The sequence below is a fragment of the Pseudophryne corroboree genome, unplaced genomic scaffold (genome assembly GCF_028390025.1).
Source record: "Pseudophryne corroboree isolate aPseCor3 unplaced genomic scaffold, aPseCor3.hap2 scaffold_551, whole genome shotgun sequence".
NCBI classification, from domain to species: Eukaryota; Metazoa; Chordata; class Amphibia; order Anura; family Myobatrachidae; genus Pseudophryne; species Pseudophryne corroboree.
The window spans coordinates 9817-28775 of record NW_026970151.1 but is presented as its reverse complement, the minus strand read 5'-3'; the positions used below and the strand labels follow the sequence as shown (position 1 = coordinate 28775).

The following is an 18959-nucleotide window of genomic DNA, read 5'->3' as shown; positions in this document are numbered from 1 at the left end:
ACTGAAGCACCCCCAAACAACAAACCAAATGCAACAACTAGTGCAAGCATTCCTGGGGGAAGGCCTGCAGCAGATGGATTTGCATACGGTGATGTCATCCAAGCAGTGGGTCAAAGTTGGCTTCAACCCTCGTCTGCATATGAAAAGAGAAAAGGGGCGTGCAGGGCATGGCGGCCTTTTGCGGCGCTTGGATGACCCCTAGTTCACATTAAACACCTCCACCCTCCTTCGGTGTGGGGCTCATGTTGGCTATGCCCCAGCCCCTGAAGCATTCAAGCTGATTTCTTGCAGCAGCTGGGCACTGTAACAGCTCCAGAGCTGCTCTGTACGGCAAGTAAAAGGGTGTGGGCCCTGCAGCACTACCTGTAGTTTGCATTGTGCATTGGAAGGCACAAAGTAAGCAGACAGGAGGAGAAGTCAGGATAGTGCACAAGGGTATAAAAGGGAGGGGCTCATGAAAAAAGAAGTGGAAACAGACAGCAAACTAGGCTGGAGAGAGACCTGAGACAAAGAGATCTGAATTATACGAGAGCTGACCAGGGGAAACACAAATTATGCAGTCAAGCTTCCCACATTTGGGGAAATCGCAGGGGCACCACACCCAGAGTGCAATGGGTGAGCCTTGCCCTGGGAGAAGCACCTTCATGATCAAAGTATCTCACCTGGCAGGTAAGTAGGAGTTGGGCTAGAGCTGAGGAGGGTCGCTGCTCTGGCACCCCCCTGTCAAGTGAAAGAGATCCAACTGAGGCAGCACAAGGGAACTCTCGAAAGAAGAACAAGGCTAGAGGAAGATCTGAGACAAATAAATCTGACTTTTACCAGAGCTGTCCAGAGGAAAGCACAAACACAGTCCCCCACTACCACAAATAATGCAGTCGAGTTTCCCACATTTGGGGAAATCACAGGGGTCAGCATACCCAGAATGCAATGAATGAACCTCACCCTGGGAGAACAATCTTCATGACCATGGTATCGCCTATGCAAAATAAGTATGATTTTGGATAGGGCTGGGGAGGGCCGCTGCTCAGGCACATCTCTGTCAAGTAAAGGAGATTCAACTGAGGCAGCACAAGGGAACTCTCATCTGGGGACAACAACTGCAGGGAGAACACATATTTCCAGATAAACATGGGAGGGCAGAAGGCTGCCTAATACTGAAGCACCCCCAAACAACAAACCAAATGCAACAACTAGTACAAGCATTCCTGGGGGAAGGCCTGCAGCAGATGGATTTGCATATGGTGATGTCATCCAAGCAGTGGGTCAAAGTTGGCTTCAACCCTCGTCTGCATATGAAAAGAGAAAAGGGGCGTGCAGGGCATGGCGGCCTTTTGCGGCGCTTGGATGACCCCTAGTTCGCATTAAACACCTCCACCCTCCTTCGGTGTGGGGCTCATGTTGGCTATGCCCCAGCCCCTGAAGCATTCAAGCTGATTTCTTGCAGCAGCTGGGCACTGTAACAGCTCCAGAGCTGCTCTGAACGGCAAGTAAAAGGGTGTGGGCCCTGCAGCACTACCTGTAGTTTGCATTGTGCATTGGAAGGCACAAAGTAAGCAGACGGGAGAAGTCAGGATAGTGCGCAAGGGCATAGAAGGGAGCGGCTCAAGAAAAGAGAAGTTGAAACAGACAGCAAACTAGGCTGGAGAGAGACCTGAGACAAAGAGATCTGAATTATATGAGAGCCGACCAGGGGAAACACAAATTATGCAGTCAAGTTTCCCACATTTGGGGAAATCGCAGGAGCAGCACACCCAGAGTGCAATGGGTGAGCCTTGCCCTGGGAGAAGCACCTACATGATCATAGTATCTCACCTGCCAGGTAAGTAGAAGTTGGGCTAGAGCTGGGGAGGGTCGCTGCTCGGGTACCCCCCTGTCAAGTGAAGGAGATCCAACTGAGGCAGCACAAGGGAACTCTCGAAAGAAGAACAAGGCTAGAGGAAGATCTGAGACAAATAAATCTGACTTTTACCAGAGCTGACCAGAGGAAAGCACAAACACAGTCCCCCACTACCACAAATAATGCAGTCGAGTTTCCCACATTTGGGGAAATCACAGGGGTCAGCATACCCAGAATGCAATGAATGAACCTCACCCTGGGAGAACAATCTTCATGACCATGGTATCTCCTATGCAAAATAAGTATGATTTGGGATAGGGCTGGGGAGGGCCGCTGCTCAGGCACATCTCTGTCAAGTAAAGGAGATTCAACTGAGGCAGCACAAGGGAACTCTCATCTGGGGACAACAACTGCAGGGAGAACACAAATTTTCAGATGAACATGGGAGGGCAGAAGGCTGCCTAATAATGAAGCACCCCCAAACAACAAACCAAATGCAACAACTAGTGCAAGCATTCCTGGGGGAAGGCCTGCAGCAGATGGATTTGCATACGGTGATGTCATCCAAGCAGTGGGTCAAACAACAAACCAAATGCAACAACTAGTGCAAGCATTCCTGGGGGAAGGCCTGCAGCAGATGGATTTGCATACGGTGATGTCATCCAAGCAGTGGGTCAAAGTTGGCTTCAACCCTCGTCTGCATATGAAAAGAGAAAAGGGGCGTGCAGGGCATGGCGGCCTTTTGCGGCGCTTGGATGACCCCTAGTTCGCATTAAACACCTCCACCCTCCTTCGGTGTGGGGCTCATGTTGGCTATGCCCCAGCCCCTGAAGCATTCAAGCTGATTTCTTGCAGCAGCTGGGCACTGTAACAGCTCCAGAGCTGCTCTGTACGGCAAGTAAAAGGGTGTGGGCCCTGCAGCACTACCTGTAGTTTGCATTGTGCATTGGAAGGCACAAAGTAAGCAGGCAAGGTCCAGAGAACAGTTAGAGGTCGGAGTAGCACTATCTCAAGTAGTACTACGACAGCACGGATGGATTCTAAATATTCCAAAATCGCAGCTGATTCCGACGACACGTCTGCTGTTCCTAGGGATGATTCTGGACACAGTACAGAAAAAGGTGTTTCTCCCGGAGGAGAAAGCCAAGGAGTTATCCGACATAGTCAGGAACCTCCTAAGACCAGGCCAAGTGTCAGTACAATGCACAATGGTCCTGGGAAAGATGGTGGCTTCTTACGAAGCGATTCCATTCGGCAGATTCCATGCAAGAACTTTTCAGTGGGATCTGCTGGACAAATGGTCCGGATCGCATCTTCAAATGCATCAGCGGATAACCCTGTCTCCAAGGACAAGGATGTCTCTCCTGTGGTGGTTACAGAGTGCTCATCTCCTAGAGGGCCGCAGATTCGGCATTCAGGATTGGGTCCTGGTGACCACGGATGCCAGCCTGAGAGGCTGGGGAGCAGTCACACAGGGAAGAAATTTCCTGGGCTTGTGGTCAAGCATGGAAACGTCACTTCACATAAATATCCTGGAACTAAGGGCCATTTACAATGCCCTAAGTCAGGCAAGACCTCTGCTTCAGGGTCAGCCGGTGTTGATCCAGTCGGACAACATCACGGCAGTCGCCCACGTAAACAGACAGGGCGGCACAAGAAGCAGGAGGGCAATGATGGAAGTGGCAAGGATTCTTCGCTGGGCGGAGAATCATGTGATAGCACTGTCAGCAGTGTTCATTCCGGGAGTGGACAACTGGGAAGCAGACTTCCTCAGCAGACACGATCTTCACCCGGGGGAGTGGGGACTTCACCCAGAAGTCTTCCACATGATTGTGAACCGTTGGGAAAAACCAAAGGGTGGACATGATGGCGTCCCGCCTCAACAAAAAGCTGGATAGATATTGCGCCAGGTCAAGGGACCCTCAGGCAATAGCTGTGGACTCTCTGGTAACACCGTGGGTGTACCAGTCAGTGTATGTGTTCCCTCCTCTTCCTCTCATACCAAAAGTACTGAGAATCATAAGAAGGAGAGGAGTAAAGACTATACTCGTGGCTCCGGATTGGCCAAGAAGGACTTGGTACCCGGAAATTCAAGAGATGCTCACGGAAGACCCGTGGCCTCTACCTCTAAGAAAGGACCTGCTCCAGCAGGGACCATGTCTGTTCCAAGACTTACCGCGGCTGCGTTTGACGGCATGGCGGTTGAACGCCGGATCCTGAAGGAAAAAGGCATTCCGGATGAAGTCATCCCTACCCTGATCAAAGCCAGGAAGGATGTAACCATACAACATTATCACCGTATTTGGCGTAAATATGTTGCGTGGTGCGAGGCCAGGAAGGCCCCTACAGAGGAATTTCAACTGGGTCGTTTCCTGCATTTCCTGCAAACAGGACTGTCTATGGGCCTCAAATTAGGGTCCATTAAGGTTCAAATTTCGGCCCTGTCAATATTCTTCCAAAAAGAACTGGCTTCTGTTCCTGAAGTTCAGACGTTTGTCAAGGGAGTACTGCATATACAGCCTCCTTTTGTGCCTCCAGTGGCACCTTGGGATCTCAATGTAGTTTTGGGATTCCTAAAATCACATTGGTTTGAACCACTCACCACTGTGGACTTAAAATATCTCACATGGAAAGTGGTAATGCTGTTAGCCCTGGCTTCAGCCAGGCGTGTCTCAGAATTGACCAAAACAAAAAACTGCAACAAACGAGCGCCTAATCATCAAAATAAAAAGTGAAAACCAATACGTGTTTCATAGAATTAAATAATCACAATTTTATGTTCCTGATAGTCTGCGCTTGCCGGAATACTATGTGTAGTATTGTGGTGATAGCATAGAAAAAGAACAAACGGCTGCGCTGAATATCAGGAACGAAACATGATGTACAGAGAGCCAACGTAAAAAATAACAATGTTTATTAATAAAACATATAAAAAGATTAATTGTCAAATAACCGGTGAAAAATATATACAAATATATATAAGAACAGTCACTAGACGTGAACTAGTGGTATATTGTAATGACTCAGCTTATTGGGGTGAAAAGTTCAGTGATTCACTTGTTAGATAGTTGATAAATACCAGGTGTGTTGGTAGGATCCTAATGAATAAAAAAGTCCCTCAGTTGAAATTGATATTCAATACCTTTCCAAAATGGGCTGGTAAGAGCCGAGCGTCCTCGGCTTCAATGTCCTGCAATGCCCATATACGCTGTGCAGCGGAAAGGAATGGACCGTCTCTCTCACAACCCGGTCGTGGCGGCGTGTGCGCTGAAGCCGCTGATGTCGGATGCTGTAGAAGGAGGGTGCAGCGGGGACCAAGGAACACCTGGAAGATTTCACCTGAGCTGAGTGTGGATAGGGGCGGGTCCTGACGCGTTTCGTCACGTTCACGTGACTTTCTCAAAGGTAGAATGTTCTTATATATATTTATATATATTTTTCACCGGTTATTTGACAATTAATCTTTTTATATGTTTTATTAATAAACATTGTTATTTTTTACGTTGGCTCTCTGTACATCGTGTCTCAGAATTGGCGGCTTTATCCTATAAAAGCCCTTACCTAATTTTTCATATGTGGTGCCTGCGGCTACTAGGGACTTGGAGGATTCCAAGTTGCTGGACGTAGTCAGGGCCCTGAAAATATATGTTTCCAGGACGGCTGGAGTCAGAAAATCTGATTCGCTGTTTATCCTGTATGCACCCAGCAAGCTGGGTGCTCCTGCTTCTAAGCAGACGATTGCTCGTTGGATTTGTAGTACAATTCAGCTTGCACATTCTGTGGCAGGCCTGCCACAGCCAAAATCTGTAAAAGCCCATTCCACACGGAAAGTGGGCTCATCTTGGGCGGCTGCCCGAGGGGTCTCGGCTTTACAACTTTGCCGAGCAGCTACTTGGTCAGGGGAAAACATGTTTGCTAAATTCTACAAATTTGATACCCTGGCTGAGGAGGACCTGGAGTTCTCTCATTCGGTGCTGCAGAGTCATCCGCACTCTCCCACCCGGTTGGGAGCTTTGGTATAATCCCCATGGTCCTTTCGGAGTCCCCAGCATCCACTAGGACGTTAGAGAAAATAAGAATTTACTTACCGATAATTCTATTTCTCATAGTCCATAGTGGATGCTGGGCGCCCATCCCAAGTGCGGATTGTCTGCATTACTTGTACATAGTTATTGTTACAAAAATCGGGTTATTGTTGTTGTGAGCCATCTTTTCAGAGGCTCCTTCTGTTATCATGCTGTTAACTGGGTTCAGATCACAAGTTGTACGGTGTGATTGGTGTGGCTGGTATGAGTCTTACCCGGGATTCAAAATCCTTCCTTATTGTGTACGCTCGTCCGGGCACAGTATCCTAACTGAGGCTTGGAGGAGGGTCATAGGGGGAGGAGCCAGTGCACACCAGCTAGTCCTAAAGCTTTTACTTTGTGCCCAGTCTCCTGCGGAGCCGCTATTCCCCATGGTCCTTTCGGAGTCCCCAGCATCCACTACGGACTATGAGAAATAGAATTATCGGTAAGTAAATTCTTATTTTCTGGACTGTGTCCAGGATCATCCTTAGGAATAGAAGACGTGTCGTCGGAATCAGCTGCGATTTTGGAATATTAAGAATCCAACCGTGCTGCCGCAACACTACTTGAGATAGTGCTACCCCGACTACCAACTGTTCCCTGGATCTTGCCCTTATCCGGAGATCGTCCAAGTAAGGGATAATTAAAACTCCCTTCCTTCGAAGGAGTATCATCATTTCGGCCATTACTTTGGTAAAGACCCGGGGTGCCGTGGACAAACCAAACGGCAGCGTCTGAAACTGATAGTGACAGTTCTGTACCACAAACCTGAGGTACCCTTGGTGAGAAGGGTAATTTGGGACATGGAGATAAGCATCCTTGATGTCCAGAGACACCATATAATCCCCTTCTTCCCGGTTTGCCATCACCGCTCTGAGTGACTCCATCTTGAATTTGAACCTTTGTATGTAAGTGTTCAAGGATTTCAGATTTAAATTAGGTCTCACCGAGCCGTCCGGCTTCGGTACCACAAACAGCGTGGAATAATACCCCTTTCCCTGTTGTAGGAGGGGTACCTTGATTATCACCTGCTGGGAATACAGCTTGTGAATGGCTTCCCATACCGCCTCCCTGTCGGAGGGAGACGTCGGTAAAGCAGACTTTAGGAAAACGGCGAAGGGGAGACGTCTCGAATTCCAATTTGTACCCCTGAGATACCACCTGAAGGATCCAGGGGTCCACCTGTGAGTGAGCCCACTGCACGCTGAAATTTATGAGACGGGCCCCCACCGTTTCTGTTCCTGGGAACTGGCTGTTTGCTGCAGCCTTTTTCCTCTCCCTCTGCCACGGGGCAGAAATGAGGAGCCTTTTGCCCGCTTGCCCTTATGGGGCCCAAAGGACTGCGCCTGATAATACGGCGTCTTCTTATGTTGAGAGGCTACCTGGGGTAAAAATGTGGATTTCCCAGCCGTTGCCGTGGCCACCAGGTCTGTTAGACCTACCCCAAATAACTCCTCCCTTTTATAAGGCGATACTTCCATATGCCTTTTGGAATCAGCATCACCTGACCACTGTCTTGTCCATAACCCTCTTCTGGCAGAAATGGACAGCGCACTTACTCTTGATGCCAGTCGGCAAATATCCCTCTGTGCATCACGCATATATAGAAAGCATCTTTTAAATGCTCTATAGTCAGTAATATACTGTCCCTATCTAGGGTATCAATATTGTCAGTCAGGGAATCCGACCAAGCCACCCCAGCACTGCACATCCAGGCTGAGGCGATTGCTGGTCGCAGTATCACACCCGTGTGAGTGTATATACATTTTAGGATATTTTACTGCTTTCTGTCAGCAGGTTCCTTAAGGGCGGCCGTATCCGGGGACGGTAGTGCCACCTGTTTAGACAAGCGTGTGAGCGCTTTATTCACCCTAGGGGGTGTTTCCCAATGTGCCCTATCCTCTGGCGGGAAGGGGTATGATGCTAATAACTTTTTAGGAATTAACAGTTTTTATCGGGGGAAACCCACGCATCATCACACACTTCATTTAATTCCTCAGATGCAGGAAAAACTACAGGCAGTTTTTTCTCACCCAACATAATACCCTTTTTAGTGGTACTGGTATTATCAGAAATGTGTAAAAACATTTTCCATAGCCTCAATCATGTAACGTGTGGCCCTACTGGAAGTCACATTCGTCTCTTAATCGTCGACACTGGAATCAGTATCCGTGTCGGCGTCTGTATCTGCCATCTGTGGTAACGGGCGTTTTAGAGCCCCTGATGGCTTTTGAGACACCTGGACAGGCACAGGCTGAGTAGCCGGCTGTCTCATGTCATCAATCTTTTGTAAAGAGCTGACACTGTCACGTAATTCCTTCCATAAGCTCAGCCACTCAGGTGTCGACTCCCTAGGGGGTGACAACTCCATTACAGGCAATTGCTCCGCCTCCACACCATTTTCCTCCTCATACATGTCGACACAATCGTACCGACACACACACACACAGGGAATGCTCTGATAGAGGACAGGACCCCACTAGCCCTTTGGGGAGACAGAGGGAGAGTATGCCAGCACACACCAGAGCGCTATATATATATATATATATATATACAGGGATAACCTTATATAAGTGTTTTTCCCCTTATAGCTGCTGTATTGTTATACTACGCCTAATTAGTGCCCCCCTCTCTTTTTTAACCCCTTTCTGTAGTGTAGTAACTGCAGGGGAGAGCCAGGGAGTTTCCCTCCAACGGAGCTGTGAGAGAAAATGGCGCCAGTGTGCTGAGGAGATAGGCTCCGCCCCCTTCTCGGCGGCCTTTTCTCCCGTTTTTCTGTGGAATCTGCCAGGGGTTAAAATTCATCCATATAGCCCTGGGGGCTATATGTGATGTATTTTCGCCAGCCAAGGTGTTTCTATTGCTGCTCAGGGTGCCCCCCCTAGCGCCCTGCACCCTCAGTGACCGAAGTGTGAAGTGTGCTGAGGAGCAATGGCGCACAGCTGCAGTGCTGTGCGCTACCTTGGTGAAGACAGGATGTCTTCTGCCGCCGATTTTCCGGACCTCTTCTTGCTTCTGGCTCTGTAAGGGGGCCGGCGGCGCGGCTCTGGGACCGAGCTCCGAGGCTGGGCCTGTGTTCGGTCCTTCTGGAGCTAATGGTGTCCAGTAGCCTAAGAAGCCCAATCCACTCTGCACGCAGGTGAGTTCGCTTCTTCTCCCCTTAGTCCCTCGATGCAGTGAGCCTGTTGCCAGCAGGTCTCACTAAAAATAAAAAACCTAAAACTAAACTTTCACTAAGAAGCTCAGGAGAGCCCCTAGTGTGCACCCTTCTCGGCCGGGCACAAAAATCTAACTGAGGCTTGGAGGATTGTCATAGGGGGAGGAGCCAGTGCACACCAGGTAGTCCTAAAGCTTTACTTTTGTGCCCAGTATCCTGCGGAGCCGCTAATCCCCATGGTCCTTACGGAGTTCCCAGCATCCACTAGGACGTCAGAGAAACACTGATAGAGTACATTATATTTATGAATTAATTGCTTCCAGATTCTGCAGCAGCATCATCAGCACCACCAGTGTTACTCACAGTCACTTCACACTGACTGCTGCACAACACATCACTTAATTTCCGGGCCGCCCGCCACCTGGTGAAGAGACATGGGAGATGAAGGACCAGCACTGCCACGTTGAGCGGAAGTATTGTGAATTAGTTACCCACACACTCCTTGTGACACCTGCTCCCCGTCTGCCCTCCCACCCGCCGCCTGCCGTCCGGAACCCGCACTGACAAGTAAGTCTCAGCAGAATGTGTCTGCCAGCAGCTCCCAGTCCCTCCTAGAGGAACACTGCCAGTGGTGTGGCGGCCGCGGCACACTAGGACTGAGAGACCGCAGCAGGAGGAAAGCACAGGTGGGCGGGAGGAGAGCATGGGCGGACATCACCACGTCACATTGCAAGGTGACGCCAGTCCCCCCAGTGAGGCCGCCGACGAATGCACTCAGCATAGTATTAGCAGCAGGCAGAGGGGGGTCGGGTGCAGCGGTGGTGGGAGGTACGGAAATGAGCTGCAGGCTAGGCTCCACCGATCACACAGTCAGCGATCACTGTGCTACAGCAAGTGTGGCGTGCAGCGGTGCTGGACATTAGGGAGTGCCTGTGCGCACCAGGCACCCCCTGTACGCACGCCTATGCGCTACCACCCCCCATATGCCACACTACATCACTATGCTACAGCCCTCCCATATGCTGCACTTCATAATTACACTATACCCCCCATACAACATACTACATCACCACACTACACTACTCACAATAAAATTAAAACATCCCAGTTCCTCATTCTTAATGAGCTCACGTGAGTTCTCTCCCCAACGGAGCTCCAGACCAAGTAACAATGAAGACACCAGCAGCGTGTAGGGGGCAGGCCTGGTCCGCTTGTCAGGAGAGAGCAGTCACAGGAGGGTAAGAAGGGGGCGGGGCCTAGTCCTACAGACGGGAGAGAGCACAGACAGGAGAGAGCAAGGTACAGGGGTAGAAGGGGACGGAGCCTATTCTTACAGGCTTTCAAAATTCGACTTTAAAATTCGACATTTGACAAATTCGACTTTTCTGCAATGGTACAAATGCGGCAATTCGACAAAAGTATATTCAATTGAAGTTTGTAAATTCGACAACAGTGCTTTTAAACAGTAAATTCGTCATTTTCAATCCGCCACACTTTGCTGGCGGAATCTAATAAAAAAAATTTAAAAACATGTTTTTTTTTTGCAGTTTTTTTTTTTTGGTAATAGCATATCTATTTATATTAGAAGGGATTAGGTACTTGGTTTGTCTTTTTTGGAGGCACAAGTATTATTTATATATTTTTTTAAATATTATTTATTTTTTAAATGGAATGTGAAAAACCCGAAAAAAAAATTGCGTGGGTCCCCCCTTCAAAGCATAACCAGCCTCGGGCTCTTCGAGCCGGTCCTGGTTCTAAAAATCCGGGGGAAAAATGGACAGGGGATCCCCCGTATTTTTAAAACCAGCACCGGGCTCTGCGCCTGGTGCTGGTGCAAAAAATACGGGGGACAAAAAGAGTAGGGGTCCCCCGTATTTTTTACACCAGCATCGGGCTCCACTAGCTGGACAGATAATGCCACAGCCGGGGGTCACTTTTATACAGTGCCCTGCGGCCGTGGCATTAAATATCCAACTAGTCACCCCTGGCCGGGGTACCCTGGGGGAGTGGTGACCCCTTCAATCAAGGGGTCCCCCCCCCAGCCACCTAAGGGCCAGGGGTGAAGCCCGAGGCTGTCCCCCCCATCCAAGGGCTGCGGATGGGAGGCTGATAGCCTTGAGAAAATTTAAAGAATATTGTTTTTTCTAGTAGTACTACAAGTCCCAGCAAGCCTCCCCCGCAAGCTGGTACTTGGAGAACCACAAGTACCAGCATGCAGGAGAAAAACGGGCCCGCTGGTACCTGTAGTTCTACTGGGGAAAAAATACCCAAATAAAAACAGGACACAGACACCGTGAAAGTATAACTTTATTTCCCACCTGCCGACACACACATACTTACCTATGTTGACATGAAGCAGTCGGTCCTCTTCTCCAAGTAGAATCCACGGGTACCTGAAAATAAAAGATAATTATACTCACCTGATCCAGGTTCCAGATTAAATCCACGTACTTGGCAAAACAACAAACCGAACACCCGGACCAGACGGACTGAAAGGGGTCCCATGTTTACACATGGGATCCCTTTCCACGAATGCAGACATCCGAATCTCGCGAGAATCCGACAGCGGGATGATGACGTTCGTGCGCGCTCAGGCTAGCCGAGCAAGGCGGGAAGGTTCGAACCTGCCTCGGACCCGTGTAAAATGGGTGAAGTTCGGGGGGTTCGGATTCCGACGAACCGAACCCACTCATCACTAGTATGTACGTGAGTGTCAGGTGCCGTGCGCGTACATACGTGTCAGTGCCGTGCGTGTACGTACGTGTGTGTCAAGTGTCGTACGTGTACGTGTGTGTGTGTGTGTGTGTCAGGTGGCGCGTACCTACATGTGTGTATGTCAGGTGCTGTGCATGTGTGTACGTACAGGCGTGTGTCAGGTGCCGCGCGTGTACGTACGTGTGTGTGTGTGTGTGTGCCAGGAGCCGCGCGTGTACATGCGTGTGGGTGTCAGGAGCCGTGCGTATACGTACATACGTGTAGGTGTCAGGTGCCGTGCGTATACGTATATACGTGTGTGTGTCAGGAGCCGCGCGTGTTCGTACATGTGTGTGTGTGTGTGTGTGTCAGGAGCCACGCGTGTGTGTGTGTCAGGAGCCACGCGTGTTCGTACATGTGTGTCAGGTGCCGCACGTGTATGTGTGTGTGTGTGTGTTAAATTCCGCGTGTGTACGTACGTATGTGTGTGCCTGGAGCCGCACGTGTACATACATGTGTGTGTGTGTCAGGTGCTGTACGTGTATGTGTGTGTCTCAGGTGCTGCACGTGTATATGTGTGTATCTCAGGTGCTGCATTTGTATGCGTCAGCTGCCACGTGGGTGTCAGGTGTTGAGCGTGTATGTGTTTGTGTCGCATCTGTATGTGTGTGACTGTCAGGTGCTGCACGTGTATGTGTGTGTCAGGTGCTGCATGTATATATGTGTGTGTTAGGTGCTGTTCATGTATGTGGGAGTGGCAGGTGCTACATGTGTATATATGTGTGAGTGGCAGGTGCTGCGTGTGTATACGAGTGTGTGTGAGGTGCTGCGAGTGTATGTGTGTGTTAGGTGCTCTGAGTGTATATGATTGTGTGTCAGGTGCTGTGCGTGTGTGCGTTAAATGCCACATGTATGTATGTGTGTCAGGTGCTGCGTGTGTGTGTGGGTGTGTCAGGTGCTGCATGTCTGTGTGTGTGGGTGTGTCAGGTGCTGCATGTGTGTGTGTGTGTGTGTGTCTGTCAGGTGCTGCATGTGTGTGTCAGGTGCTGCATGTCTGCGTGTGTGTGTCAGGCGCTGCATGTCTGTGTCAGGTGCTGCGTGTGTGTGTGTCAGGTGCTGTGTGTGTGTGTGTGTGTCAGGTGCTGCGTATGTGTGTGTGTCAGGTGCTGCGTGTCTGTGTCAGGTGCTGCGTGTCTGCGTGTGTGTGTCAGGTGCTGCGTGTCTGCGTGTGTGTGTCAGGTGCTGCATGTCTGCGTGTGTGTGTCAGGTGCTGCGTGTGTGTGTGTGTGTCAGGTGCTGCGTGTCTGCGTGTGTGTGTCAGGTGCTGCGTGTCTGTGTGTGTGTGTCAGGCGCTGCATGTCTGTGTGTCAGGTGCTGCGTGTGTGTGTGTGTGTGTGTGTCAGGTGCTGTGTGTGTGTGTCAGGTGCTGCGTGCCGTGTGCGTGTGTCAGGTGCGTGAGTGTGCGTGTGTCAGGTGCGTGAGTGTGTGTGTGTCAGGTGCGTGAGTGTGTGTGTGTGTGTCAGGTGCGTGAGTGTGTGTGTCAGGCGCTGCGTGTCTGTGTGTGTCAGGCGCTGCGTGTCTGTGTGTGTCAGGCGCTGCGTGTGAGTGTGTGCGTGTGTGTCAGGTCCGTGTGAGTGTCAGGTGCTGCGTCTGTGTGTGTGTGTCAGGTGCTGCGTGTGTGCGTGTGTGTCAGGCGCTGCGTGTGCGTGTGTCAGGCGCTGCAGGGAGGGCGGGGGGGGACGGACACACAGCAGGGAGGGCGGGGGGAGAACGGACACACAGCAGAGAGGAGGAGGGGGGGTGGACAGACACAGCGGGAGGAGGGGGGGTGGCCTGACACAGCGGGAGGAGGGGGGGTGGCCGGACACAGCGGGATGAGGGGGGGGTGGCCGGACACAGCGGGAGGGGGAGGGTGGCCGGACACAGCGGGAGGGGGGGGTGGACGGACACAGCGGGAGGGGGGGTGGCCGGACACAGCGGGAGGGGGGGGTGGCCGGACACAGCGGGAGGAGGGGAGGGTGGCCGGACACAGCGGGAGGAGGGGAGGGTGGCCGGACACAGCGGGAGGGGGGGGTGGCCAGACACAGCGGGAGTGGGGGGGGGTGGCCGGTCACAGCGGGAGGGGGGGGTGGCCGGACACAGCGGGAGGGGGGGGGTGGACGGACACAGCGAGAGGGGGGGGGTGGCCGGACACAGCGGGAGGGGGGGGGTGGCCGGACACAGCGGGAGGAGGGGAGGGTGGCCGGACACACAGCAGGGAGGGCACGGGGGGGAACACACTGCAGGGAGGAGGGGGGGACACACAGCAGGGAGGGCAAGGGGGGGGGCGACGGACACACAGCAGGGGGGGGGAGACGGACACACAGCAGGGAGGGCGAGAGGGGGAAGGGGGGGTGACTGGTGACCATAGAGACCTTGATAAATACCGCATACTGCAGGTAGGGAGGGCCGGACACAGCGGGAGGAGGAGGAGGGAGGAGTGGCCGGACACAGCTGCCCGAGACGCCTCCTACTGCCAGCCGCACCACAGACGCGGGGAGGAGACGCAGGCAGCCACCAGGGAAGGTCCGGCGGGCGGCCGGGCACACAGCGGGCAAGCGGGCGGGCGAGCGGGCGGGCGGGCGGGCGGGAGGGGAGGGTGGCCGGGCGGGCGGGAAGGGAGGGTGGCCGGACACGCGGGGGAGAAGTGGAAGCTGGGTACACAGCGGTGGGCTGCCTGACAGAACTCACCCAGTGCTACGCAGCTCCGGCGATCTCCTCCCGCTTCATGGACCTCAATGAACTCACACGCCGGGAACCGCTGGCTGTCCTCCTGCAGCTCCACGTGACTCCTTCCCGCTCTGTCTCCTCGTGCCCAACTGCCAGAGCTACTCTCTGTACACCCCCTGCTGGCGGTCACTGCGCAGGCGCAACAAATTGAAATGCCCTATCTCTATAATGGGGCATATTTCTCTTAATTAAAAAAACCCTATAACTTTCTGAAAAACCACAACCCCAAAAGGCACTACACTGGGGCATACTCTATCTAGTAAAACAAACCCCAAGTCTTAATTCGTCCTCTATCCTGAGTTATGCCTTCCCAAAAAAATCTTCATTCACTCTATAGGAAAACGTTGTCAAAAAGCCACAGAGGGAGTGGCAGAAAAAAACTGACAGTTGGAACTTTAGCTTACTCCCAATTCCTCATTTTTTATTATTTTGCCCTGAAATTTGGCCTGCAGCAGCGGGTGACGATTCTACGCGTCCATGCCAAATTTCAGCTCAGTACGTCCTATCAGTTTTGAGGTGTAGCCCCTCAAACACCATGCCCCCATCTCAGAAGTTCCCTATGGGAGAATTCCGTTTGTTCGATTCAGCCTTAATATAAGGGCACGACCGTGCCCTTATAATTGACAGTATTGTTTTCTTTCAAAAATCCACTTAATTTTCTTTACCCGATTATTAAAATGGTAATTGACAAAAACAAACTACATTGTCACCAGAAGAGCAATACAAAATGTACTAGTGATATATTAAAATCATCTTTCCAGCTTGAATTTCAATGATGCATTGGCGCAACGATTTTGTGAGAAACATCTTCACCCTTAAATAAAGATTTTCTTAATTCCTTACCTGTGTGCTAATTAGATATCACCTTGTTTTCACATTAAACAGACTTCCACATGAGAAAACAGCAAAGATGCAGTGGCGTTAATGTTTCCTGGTGTCAACCTGTATTATTTCCGTAGACATTGAAATGAGGATGCATCTTGCTGCCTTTCCAATGAAGCAAGTTTAATTTAGTAATAGGTGAAAAACCATCCCTACAAAGATGTTAATCAGATACTTGGCTTTGTGGACACTTTTCAGAGAACAAATTAGTTAGCATAAAAATAAAGCCAGAAAATGAAGAGCTGTTTAATCACTCAATTGGATTTTTCTGCCAGCATTTTTCTTTTTCTCTGCAACCCACTGCTAAATTGTGCTTCCTAGCTGTTTTTTTATAAAATCACTGAATCAAATCTAACTCTGATTACATCAGAGAAGGCCAGGTACCCTACACCATAAGAGGGGGTTTGCAATTTTGACTTGTCTACTTAAATATCACCAAAATCTGATCACAAGGTCAATTACGTCCCTGGGTGGGATTGAACCACCAACCTTTTGATTAATAGCTGAACACACTAACCGATTGCGCCACAGAGACACTTTGCAAAAAGTATATACTGACAAAGACTAATAAGCATTCATCTAGAACGTTTCCTAGAAAAACTTTAAAAAGTCAATAATCTGGAGAGTGTTTGTAAGATGTTTCTTCCAGCAACCAATGAAGAAACACATTGGTACTTTCGCATGATGAGTGAGTGCTTCAGGATCGCTTGCACTTACATGTGCAGCAGAGTACTGCAATGGAAGCATGCTGGGTCCATAACCCAGAGGTAGGCAGATTGAAACTATCCTTTGCTATATGCATTTTTTTGTTGTTCATTAAAGTAATCCAAAACTGGGATTGATATTTTAGCTTTTATTTTTACTTAAAGTACAATAACTTTTACCATTTTAATTTGTTTTAATAGTATATTGACAGTATTGTTTTCTTTCAAAAATCCACTTAATTTTCTTTACCCTATTATTAAAATGGTAATTGACAAAAACAAACTACATTGTCACCAGAAGGGCAATACAAAATGTACAAGTGATATATTAAAATCATCTTTCCAGCTTGAATTTCAATGATGCATTGGGGCAACGATTTTGTGAGAAACATCTTCACCCTTAAATAAAGATTTTCTTAATTCCTTACCTGTGTGCTAATTAGATATCACCTTGTTTTCACATTAAACAGACTTCCACATGAGAAAGCAGCAAGGATGCAGTGGCGTTAATGTTTCCTGGTGTCAACCTGTATTATTTCAGTAGATATTGAAATGAGGATGCATCTTGCTGCCTTTCCAATGAAGCAAGTTTAATTTAGTAATAGGTGAAAAACCATCCCTACAAATATGTTAATCAGATACTTGGCTTTGTGGACACTTTTCAGAGAACAAATTAGTTAGCATAAAAATAAAGCCAGAAAATGAAGAGCTGTTTAATCACTCAATTGGATTTTTCTGCCAGCATTTTTCTTTTTCTCTGCAACCCACTGCTAAATTGTGCTTCCTAGCTGTTTTTATAAAATCACTGAATCAAATCTAACTCTGATTACATCAGAGAAGGCCAGGTACCCTACACCATAACAGGGGGTTTGAAATTTTGACTTGTCTACTTAAAGATCACCAAAATCTGATAACAAGGTCAATTAAGTCCCTGGGTGGGATTGAACCACCAACCTTTTGGTTAATAGCCTTACACACTAACTGATTGCGCCACCGCGACACTTTGCAAAAGTACATACTGACAAAGGCTAATAAGCATTCATCTAGAACGATTCCTAGAAACATTTTAAAAAGTCAATAATGTGGAGAGTTTTTGTATGATGTTTCTTCCATCAACCAATGAAGAAACACATTGGTACTTTCCCATGATGAGTGAGTGCTTCAGGATCTCTTGCACTTACATGTGCAGCAGAGTACTGTAATGGAAGCATGCTGGGTCCATAACCCAGAGGTAGGCAGATTGAAACTATCCTCTGCTATATGCATTTTTTTTTTGTTAATTAAAGTAATCCAAAACTGGGATTGATATTTTTGCTCTTTTATTTTTACTTAAAGTACAATAACTTTTACCATTTTAATTTGTTTTAATAGTATATTGACAGTATTGTTTTCTTTCAAAAATCCAATTAATTTTCTTTACCCGATTATTAAAATGGTAATTGACAAAAGCAAACTACATTGTCACCAGAAGAGCAATACAAAATGTACAAGTGATATATTAAAATCATCTTTCCAGCTTGAATTTCAATGATGCATTGGGGCAACGATTTTGTGAGAAACATCTTCACCCTTAAATAAAGATTTTCTTAATTCCTTACCTGTGTGCTAATTAGATATCACCTTGTTTTCACATTAAACAGACTTCCACATGAGAAAGCAGCAAGGATGCAGTGGCGTTAATGTTTCCTGGTGTCAACCTGTATTATTTCAGTAGATATTGAAATGAGGATGCATCTTGCTGCCTTTCCAATGAAGCAAGTTTAATTTAGTAATAGGTGAAAAACCATCCCTACAAAGATGTTAATCAGATACTTGGCTTTGTGGACACTTTTCAGAGAACAAATTTGTTAGCATAAAAATAAAGCCAGAAAATGAAGAGCTGTTTAATCAGTCAATTGGATTTTTTTGCCAGCATATTTCTTTTTCTCTGCAACCCACTGCTAAATTGTGCTTCCTAGCTGTTTTTATAAAATCACTGAATCAAATCTAACTCTGATTACATCAGAGAAGGCCAGGTACCCTACACCATAACAGGGGTTTTCGAAATTTTGACTTGTCTACTTAAAGATCACCAAAATCTGATAACAAGGTAAATTAAGTCCCTGGGTGGGATTGAACCACCAACCTTTTGGTTAATAGCCTTACACACTAACTGATTGCGCCACCGCGACACTTTGCAAAAGTACATACTGACAAAGGCTAATAAGCATTCATCTAGAACGATTCCTAGAAACATTTTAAAAAGTCAATAATGTGGAGAGTTTTTGTATGATGTTTCTTCCATCAACCAATGAAGAAACACATTGGTACTTTCCCATGATAAGTGAGTGCTTCAGGATCTCTTGCACTTACATGTGCAGCAGAGTACTGTAATGGAAGCATGCTGGGTCCATAACCCAGAGGTAGGCAGATTGAAACTATCCTCTGCTATATGCATTTTTTTTTTGTTAATTAAAGTAATCCAAAACTGGGATTGATATTTTTGCTCTTTTATTTTTACTTAAAGTACAATAACTTTTACCATTTTAATTTGTTTTAATAGTATATTGACAGTATTGTTTTCTTTCAAAAATCCAATTAATTTTCTTTACCCGATTATTAAAATGGTAATTGACAAAAGCAAACTACATTGTCACCAGAAGAGCAATACAAAATGTACAAGTGATATATTAAAATCATCTTTCCAGCTTGAATTTCAATGATGCATTGGGGCAACGATTTTGTGAGAAACATCTTCACCCTTAAATAAAGATTTTCTTAATTCCTTACCTGTGTGCTAATTAGATATCACCTTGTTTTCACATTAAACAGACTTCCACATGAGAAAGCAGCAAGGATGCAGTGGCGTT

General features: G+C 48.2%; 3 non-coding genes and 1 pseudogene across 3 annotated transcripts; all 4 read right to left on the bottom strand.

Moving 5' to 3' along the window:
• Nucleotides 1–514: 514 nt before the first annotated feature.
• LOC135032703 (U1 spliceosomal RNA) lies at nt 515–677 on the bottom strand. Its single transcript, XR_010228187.1, has one exon. It is a non-coding gene; the product is annotated as a U1 spliceosomal RNA (small nuclear RNA).
• Nucleotides 678–829: 152 nt separating this feature from the next.
• On the bottom strand, nt 830–993 carry LOC135032733 (U1 spliceosomal RNA). Its single transcript, XR_010228213.1, has one exon. It is a non-coding gene; the product is annotated as a U1 spliceosomal RNA (small nuclear RNA).
• Nucleotides 994–1685: 692 nt separating this feature from the next.
• LOC135032762 (U1 spliceosomal RNA) lies at nt 1686–1827 on the bottom strand (annotated as a pseudogene).
• A 152-nt stretch (nt 1828–1979) lies between these two features.
• On the bottom strand, nt 1980–2143 carry LOC135032738 (U1 spliceosomal RNA). The gene has a single exon (XR_010228218.1). It is a non-coding gene; the product is annotated as a U1 spliceosomal RNA (small nuclear RNA).
• Between the last annotated feature and the right edge of the window lie 16816 nt (nt 2144–18959).